Here is a 9,236-nt window from a genome sequence, read left to right on the forward strand (position 1 = left end):
AGAGTCTGAAGGGCCTTCCCCCAGAGCAAAATACTGGGAGAGTACTATTTTATTTCATTTTCTTTCAGTAAACTTTAGCACAATGACAATGCTGGGAAAGGTAGTCAACCATGCTGGTGCTCACTTCATCTACAAGCCTCACAATGGTCCTACAAGCTATAGCTCAGAGAGGTCAAGCAGCTCACTCCAGGTCACACAGCTCTCTGTGCTTTCATTGTACCAACTTTGGTCACCAGGAAAAATGCATCATGGAGAAATTCTCAATACACATTAGAACACACATTTTCTGATACTCAGCAAGTGTGCCTTTATCTTCATCAAATTTCTCAAAGGTTACTACTACCCCCTCTCACAACTTTATGTGATTCTCTGGAAAACATACGGAGAAACTCTAACTTTAACTTGACTCAGACTGCAGCAAACACAGAGAGGTGAGCTTCAGCCTGGATGAATGTGCAGCTTATTGCCTAGGTGCCTGAAGAGCTGGAAGATAGCACCATTCTTATTGCTGTGGGGTTTTCTCCAGTGGTTATCTCTGTTAAGAACAAATCCTGACCTCCAGGGTGCCTGCTGGTGCATCCCTGGTAGGCAATGCTCAGCTGAGACCTTGGATGTGTTGGCTCCAGCAGAGATCAGGATGGAGGGCTGTGGGAAGTGTGTTACTCAAATGCAAGTGGCTGTGACAGAACCCCACTCTGCTTAACTTAAATTTTTAGAAAATGGTTTTACTGGCAGGATGTAGGGTAATCTACAGACTCCACAGAGAGTAGAATAATCAGGCCTCAAAAAAGTTAGGAATCCAGGTAGCCCCACACCTGTGGCAGGATGGAGGCAGCCTCCTCAGGGCACTGCCCCCAGGATGGGTCAGCCACAGCTGTGGACTGTCCTTGTGTTACTTGGCTCAGGATTCAAATTCACAACCCACAAATAGCTCAAATGAAACAGGAAGACAATATCAAGTGTTGAAAAGGCTGTGGAGCAAATGGATTCCTCACGCATCACTGACGGGGAAGTAAAATAGTACAGCTATTTTGGAAAAACATTTTGTAGTTTCTGAAAAATTAAACATTAATTTACCATATGATATAGAAATCCCACTTCTGTGTATCTATCCAAGAGAAATGAAAACCTAAACTTACATAAAATCTTGTATGAGAATGTTCATAGCAGTATTATTCATGATCGCCACAAGGCGAAAGCAATCCAAATGCCCATTACCTGGTGAATGTAGAAACAAAATGTGGTATATCCATACAATAGATTACTATTTTGCGACAAAAAGGAATGAAGTATGGATCAACATACCATAATATGGATGGAACTTTAAGAAATTATGTATATTGTACGATTCCATCTACATGAAATGCCCAGGAAAGACAAATCTGTAGAGACAGAAAGTAGATTAGTGGTTGCCTTGAGCATAGGCAGTATCTGCAAATGGACACAAGGCTACTTTTTGGGGTGAGAGAAATATTCTAAGATTAGATTGTGGTGATGGTTGTACAGTGCCATAAATTTACTAAAAATCATTGAATTGCCTGTTTAAAACAAGTGAACTTTATGGTATATAAACTATAGCTCAATGAAGCTATTTTTTAAAAGCTTTGAATTTGCAGTGGCCAGTCAGAGTAGACTCGTGTGTTGTCCCTGCTGTGGTGCCTTATTTGACAGGTGCACCAAGTTGATCACAGGGAACTGAGATAATCTGGGTGCTGTTCCATCAGGAGCAAAAGTGGGTAGAAGGGTTTCTGCACAGACAGGAACCTCAGAGACTCCTCCACCCCCTTCCCCACCAAGCACCAGGATGGCAAGGCAAATGGCTGAGACCATCATTTTGGCTTCCACAAATGTCAGGGTCCCTGGCCACTGGGTGCTCTCCTCTGCAGCTGAAGTCTCAGCCTTCATGGAAACCTCCCCAGCATCTGGATCCTCATGACAAAGGCCTTCTTCCACCAAGGGTTAGCTCCTGGGGCTGGGGTTAGCTTCTGGCTTGGAGACCCTGGTGATCTCTTCCAATGATGAGCATTGAGCCATTGATTTCATATAGGTGTGGTTTTGCTCACAAAAACAATAAAAGGTGTTTAGTGATGGTTGGGCACAACACAGTTATCTCCAGCTTGTGTATGAAATGATTCCTCTGTAGTCCCCAGCTCTTGAATCTCCTGTTGGCCTCATTTTCTCTCTCTCTCCCTGTCTCTCTCTCATTCTCATAAAACATCTAACACAGTGCTTTCTCTTCGGCTTATTATGACTTCTTGTGGCCTCTTTTCTGTGCCATAGCCAAAATGATGAGGAAGCCTAAACTAGGAGAAAAGAAAAAAAAAAACTATGAGACAGAAAAAAATGTACGTAGCTGAATACAGATGTCAGCAGGTAGCAAGATGAGAATTGAAGGACTTCCAGAAGGCAATTGAGTCACATCAATGGTGGAGTCCAAAAACAGAGCTTCACAAACTGTGGTTTGTAAATAATGTAAAGGACCTTATTTATTATTATTATTATTATTATTATTATTTGAGACAGGGTCTTGTTCTGTCACCCAGGCTGGAGTACAGTGGCATGAGCTCGGCTCACTGCAACCTCTGCCTCGTGAGTTCAAGCAATTCTCTCACCTCAGCCTCCCAAATAGCTGGGACTACAGGAGCCTGCCACCACGCTCAAGTAATTTTTGTCATTTTTTGGTAGAGACAGGGTTTTGCAATGTTGGTTAGGCTGGTCTTGAACTCCTGACATCAAGTGATCCACCCACCTCAGCCTCCCAAAGTGCTAATATTACAAGCATGAGCCACTGTGCCAAGCCCCATATTATTTTTTAATGAACCTGTACTAATGATTTTATTTAATGCATTAATGGAGAAACCAGTAAGATGTTACAACTAAGTCAATGGAGAATCCAAAATCATGTGTAATTATAGATCAGGAACACTGAAAGAGTGAGCAAGTGGGGGCAAAGCTGGCCCCTTCCATAACGAGGAAGGAAAGTCAATTGCCTGACAGAATTTTTGCATGTCTACAGGCAGAAATTATTTTTCATTGCTATTAGTTATTTACAATTTATAAACTGCAGAATAGCTCAATAAAAGGCTAGAATCAGGTAATAAGGAAAGAGGTACTCTAGACAATGCATAGTTTTCTCTTGAAGCACAAATCTTTCTATGTAATACCTTGTTCCCCCCTTTGCTTGGATAATTAGTATTTATCCTTTATGTTAATCTCAAACTTGAAAAGGCCATATTTAAAAAATTTCTAATGCATCATGGAATACTTTTATAAAACATAGTAAAAATAAATTGCTAGGAAAATAAAATGATAGGAGATATACAAAATACAAGCCTAACTTTTCTTATTATTAGTTTCAACAGACATAAAGTTACTCTGTCAAGTTGTTATGGAAGTTTCTAAAAGCTTCCTGTATTTCCGTACTTCCTTCAACAGTAACTTGTGGTGAAGAGTTTGCAGCCTGGTCCTGGTCCACAAACCACTTTCTAAGCTGCGCTGCAATAGAGTGTTTATTCACACACGTTGTTGCTGAGGCTCATAGGATGCTGCCTCTGATGCCAGTTTCCACAAGGTCCAGCCTTCCTCTTGTTTCCATTCTTTAACTGACTGGAGATTTATCTTGTAACTCTCCACTCTATATCCTTCCAAGTTTAGTCTGGGACAATAGATCTCAAACTCTTTGGTCTCAGGATCCCTTTAAACTCTTAAAAATTAATAAGAATGCCAAAGAACTTTTTTAAAATGTAGGTTACAGCTATCAACTTAATCATATTAGAAAGGAAGACCAAGATTTTTTTTTTTTTTTTTTTTTTTTTTGAGATAGAGTCTCGCTCTGTCACCCAGGCTAGAGTGCAATGGTGCAATCTTGGCTCACTGCAACCTCCACCTCCTGGGTTCAAGCGATTCTCCTGCCTCAGCCTCCCAAGTAGCTGGGATTACAGGCTCCCGCCACCATGCCCAGCTAATTTTTGTATTTTTGATAAAGACTGGGTTTTGCCACGTTGGTCAGGCTGGTCTCAAACTCCTGACCTCAGGTAATCTGCCCACCTCGGCCTCCCAAAGTGCTGGGATTACAGATGTGAGCCACCGTGCCTGGCCAAGATATTTTTTAAATTATTTCTTGGCTAAGCATGGTGACTCATGCCTGTAATTCCAGCACTTTGGGAAGCTGAGGTGGGCAGATGGCTTGAGCCTAGGCGTTTGAGACCAGCCTGGGTAACACGACAAAACCCTGTCTCTACAAAAAATACCAAAAATTTTAGCTGGGTGTGGTGCTGTATGCCTGTAGTCCCAGCTACTCAGGAGGCTGAGCTGGGAGGATCTTTTGAACCCAAGAGGCAGAGGTTGCAGTGAGCTGAGATCGTGCCATTGCACTCTAGCCTGGGTGACAGAGAGAGATCCTGTCTGTAATCCCAGCACTTTAGGAAGCTGAGGTGGGCAGGTAGCTTGAGCCCAGGAGTTCGAGACCAGCCTGGGTAACATGACAAGACCCTGTCTCTACAAAAAATACCAAAAAAATGTAGCTGGGTGTGGTGGTGTGTGCCTGTAGTCATAGCTGCTCAGGAGACTGAGCTGGGAGGATCTTTTGAACCCAGGAGGCAGAGGTTGCAGTGAGCTGAGATCACACCACTGCTCTTCAGCCTGGGTGACAGAGAGAGATCTTGTCTCAAAAAAAAAAAAAATTTCTCAGTTCATGAAAAACAGGCATAACAAATCATTACATGCTAATATATTTCATGAAAACAAATCTATTTTCCAAAACAAAAGTAAACAGTAAAGAGAATGACATTCTTTTTTATTTTTCTCTGTTGCCCAGGCTGTAGTGCTGTGGTATGATCTCGGCTCACTGCAACCTCTGCCTCCCGGGTTCAAGCGATTCTCCTGCCTCAGCCTCCTGAGTAGGTGGAATTACAGTCATGTGCCACCACATCCAGCTAATTTTTAGTAGAGATGAGGTTTCACCATGTTGGTCATGCTGCTCTTAAACTCCTGACCTTGTGATCTGCTCGTCTTGACCTCCCAAAGTGCTGGGATTACAGGCGTGAGCCACCATGCCCAGCCGGCATTCTTTTACATTTATTGAATATCCCTTTGGTGTTTGGTGCCTTGATTTCCTTTTTCTAACAGAATAGAAGGCAGCTAGATTTTTTAAAAAATTAATTAATTAATTAATTTTTTTATTATACTTTAATTTTAGGGTACATGTACACAACGTGCAGGTTTGTTACATATGTATACATGCGCCATGTTGTTGTGCTGCACCCATTAACTCGTCATTTACATTAGGTATATCTCCTAATGCTATCCCTCCCCACTCCCCCCACCCCATGACAGGCCCTGGTGTGTGATGTTCCCCTTCCTGTGTCCAAGTGTTCTCATTGTTCAATTCCCACCTATGAGTGGGAATATGCGGTGTTTGTTTTTTTTTTGTCCTTGCAATAGTTTGCTAAGAATGATGGTTTCCAGCTTCATTCATGTCCCTACAAAGGATATGAACTCATCCTTTTTTATGGCTGCATAGTATTCCATGGTGTATATGGAAGGCAGCTAGATTCTTATATCTGCTTTTGTATCCAATCTTTGCAATATCATGCCATATAACTTCTGCAAAACTCCTTTGTTTACTCACGAGAGAAAAGAGAGTAAAATAGGCAAATAATACCCTAGTTTATTAGAAAACCAGTCTAACATCACAGGTCCCCTGAAAGGCTCTTGGGGGCCTTCAGGGGTCCTTGGACAACAACTTGAGAAGCACCAGTTCAAGATGTCTAGTCTCAAAAGACCCCGTTCACACAGACATATGCACATTCAGGGTGACCAGCTGTCCCTGTTTGCCTGGGACTGCCCTGGTTTCAACACTGACAGTCCTATGTCCCTGGCACACTATGGCCGTTGGTCACCCTAACACTCTTTTGGGTACATACTTTCATTTGGGTTAGCCTGGCATTCCCGCTCTGCTTCTTTCCCTTCTCTTCCACCTCTTTCTTCCTTCTCTTTCTCGCTTGAATCCATTTTCCGTACCCTTCAATAACTGGTTGAAGCCAGAGTTGTTATACAGGTGCCTGGTGGAGACTGCCAGTTGCCCACCCCATATCTTTTCTCCCCCTTTTCTTAATTAACAGAGACCCTATTCTGTTGGGACAGTGTTCAGGAAAAGAAAGGTGTTTCCAAGCGTCCCTTGTAGATGGGATGGTCATATAACACAGTTCTGGACAATAAGATGTTCAAGAAAACTGTTGGGTGGGGCTCCTAGGGAAGCTTATTTAGAATAGAATGCATTCATAGCACACACAGTTTGCCCTTTTCGCTTTTACACTGTCCTGCCTAGAACTCACCTATGATGGATGGAGTTCCAGAGTCATCTTGCAGACATGAGGACAAGAGCCATACCTGGAGATAGGACAGCAAAGCTGAGGGCCGGAAACTGACTGGTTCCCTAATGGTTTTGTGGAGCTGCCAAAAAAGTTTTGGGTTATTTCCAGATTTCTTCTGTAAGCAAGAAAAGAAAAGTAAAAAAGCCCATTGTGTTTAAGTCACTGCCTTTCAGATTTCTGTTGCCAAACACAATTCGTAATCAATGCAAGACGTTTTTTGTTTTCTTCATTGGATAGAAAGATTCTTTATATAAAATGGAGGGAAACAGAAAAATATGCGCTCATTTATGGCGGATGTTTAGCTGCAATTGAGGCTCAGATGTTCCCAGAAGACAGGATCCTCTGTAGAGAAGCTTCTTGTTTGGGCTGGCTTCGGAGGCTACTGATTTCAGCCCATGGTCACCAAACTCTTGGAAGCCTCATGGCTAAAGAACGTAGAGAACCTGAGCGCAAGGGCTTGCAGGGGCAGGGCTGTCCTTTGGCTGCTCTCCACAGGAGTTTTTTGCCTCACGTGCATGGACCGATTACCGGGGGCCTGGTGTTGAGTTCAGGGTCCATGTCCTCCTGGCAGTGCGTGAGAAGCAGCCCCTATGTGTTACCACTCACTCTTCACGTTCTGGGCTCAGGGATCTGAGTGGAAGGCAATGGCATCCTGCAGGAATGTTGGCAGCCATCCCACGGGCATGTGGGCAATGCTCCTGGCCAAGGCCCTGATGCTAACCTTCTCCACCAGTTCACTGTCCTCTGGCCCCATTTCAGAAAGGAAAGCCTCCAGCCTCCAGGCCCCTGAGCATAGCTGTCATTCAATGTGAAGGGCAGGGGGCTCTCAATGGCCCCTTGAGGTTACTGGGGGTAAGGTGGACTCCATGCTAATGACAACCCTGCAGACAGGCAGGAGTAGGCACCCCCATGCTCAATGCTGCAGCTGCACGCCTGCTCTCCTGGTCCAGAATAGGCCTGTGAGCACTGTGGAGCCAGGCACCCTCCCTCCTAGCCCTCTGTCCAGGCTCCTCATCTGGCTGCAGAAGATGCCTAATTTCAGTTGACATCCTGCTCAGCAAAGTCACTGTTGTTCCCCAAACCCTTCCCCAAGTTAAGTAAAACAGCAGCCTGGAGTCCCTGAGCAGAGCTGATCTACCCTGCTCATCTTCACTCTTCTTCATTCCAGCATCAACAAGGATGTTTGTCTGTGCCTGTTTGTCTGGAATGTTTGTCTGTGCCTGGGCCTGTGCTGGGTGTGAGGGACATAACAAGTGTGTCGCTGTCCTCCAGGGCTCCAGGCTAGGACAAGGAACAGGCTCACAAGCCAGATGCCAGGGGCTGCTGCTTCACTGCATTCTTTCTCACAGAGCCCTTTTCAAGGATTCAGTATTGAGTGTGGTCTCATTTTGCTCTTCTTTTCAGCATTCAGCTCCCCCTTCATTTCTTTCACTGAGGCTCCACAGGGTTCTGACACCCTGCAACCTAGACAATAAACAAGTTTTTCTTTCTCAGCATGTCAGGCAAATTAGCACTTCACAAGGTTTGGTTGCCACAGATAGAGAACCAAGCGTTTGCTGTGTGGGTGTGTGCACATGTGTGGGCACGTGTGTTTGTATTTGTGTGTGTGCATGTAAGGGGTTCCAGCACATTGTGGTGTGGAAGATGGCTGGACAAGACCAGGGTCTTGAGGGAAAGTGATGTAAGTAGCAATTGTGAAGCAGGTTCTTGCAAAGATGAGTTAGTCAAGCTCCTGACCAGATAGCACAGGGATCTGAAATATCAAAAAGTTCCAGGTCAGCCAGCCGGGACCTGCCTGAGCTGTGTGGGGTAGGAGGTGGGAGGGACTGGGCTCTCTGTGCTGCGGGTGTCCTTGCAAAGTCAAAAGCCACTAATGGAAATAACCACTGGGGCATGATTTTTCATGTCCTGATTCCAATCACAGACCTGTCATCCAAGAAGAATATTGAAGGGGAAATCCCATTTCCTTTGAAACCAAATGTTCCCCACAGAAGCCAAAGGCTTGTAGAAACAACTCTGATTGGAAAGACTTGAGCATACATTGCCTGGCTTCTCGAGTAAGAGGTGGCAACACTCATCATTTATTGAGAGATGAGTTTACAGAGAGAGGGGGCCTGCCCATACATGGTGATGACCTTTCTTGCTTCCTTGCATCAGAGACCCGACTCACAGGAGGACACTGTGGCCCATCTGGTTTCTGTGAGCAGACGGAGATGGATCCTGGCAGGTGACGGCTATGCCACATGTGCTGGCTGTGGTGGTGAAGCTGGGCAGAGGCACAGCAGTAGGGTCTTATAGACTCCTGGAAGGAAAGAAGGGGCTCTGGACCATACCCAGAGAAAGGCGTAATGGCTGGTGCACATGCCTCTCTACTTCTGTAACTCACCCGCACCTAGGAAACTGATTAGAGGGCAGTGGGCATGATGGCCCGAGCACTGGAGGTAGGGCCAAGCAGCCGAGGTCTCCTTCCTGGTCTGCCTGTGTGGCTTGTGAACACAGATGGCTGATAGCTATGGTTCAAAGTGCTTGTGTGTACTAACTGAGTGAATCCTCACTACAATCTGGGGACATAGTCCTAGTGGTATCTCCATTTTACACTGGTGAAAACTGAGGCTCAGAGAGGTTAGGTAGAACAACTTGCCTAAGGACACATAGCTAGTAAGTGCCCCTGGGCTTTTCACCACCCTGGTGTACTTCTCCCTTGCCCACCAGACATTGCTTTCTACCTTGTCTGCCTAATAAGACAAACACCTGGATAGGCTCTTTTAGAGACACAGAGGAGCCTGTCATGTGGCTGAAGTTAGTCTACCTTGCCACCCTTAATATATGAAAATGGCCTGGCAATGTCTGGTTTCAAGGGGA

The sequence above is a fragment of the Pan troglodytes genome, chromosome 2 (genome assembly GCF_028858775.2).
Source record: "Pan troglodytes isolate AG18354 chromosome 2, NHGRI_mPanTro3-v2.0_pri, whole genome shotgun sequence".
NCBI lineage: Eukaryota > Metazoa > Chordata > Mammalia > Primates > Hominidae > Pan > Pan troglodytes.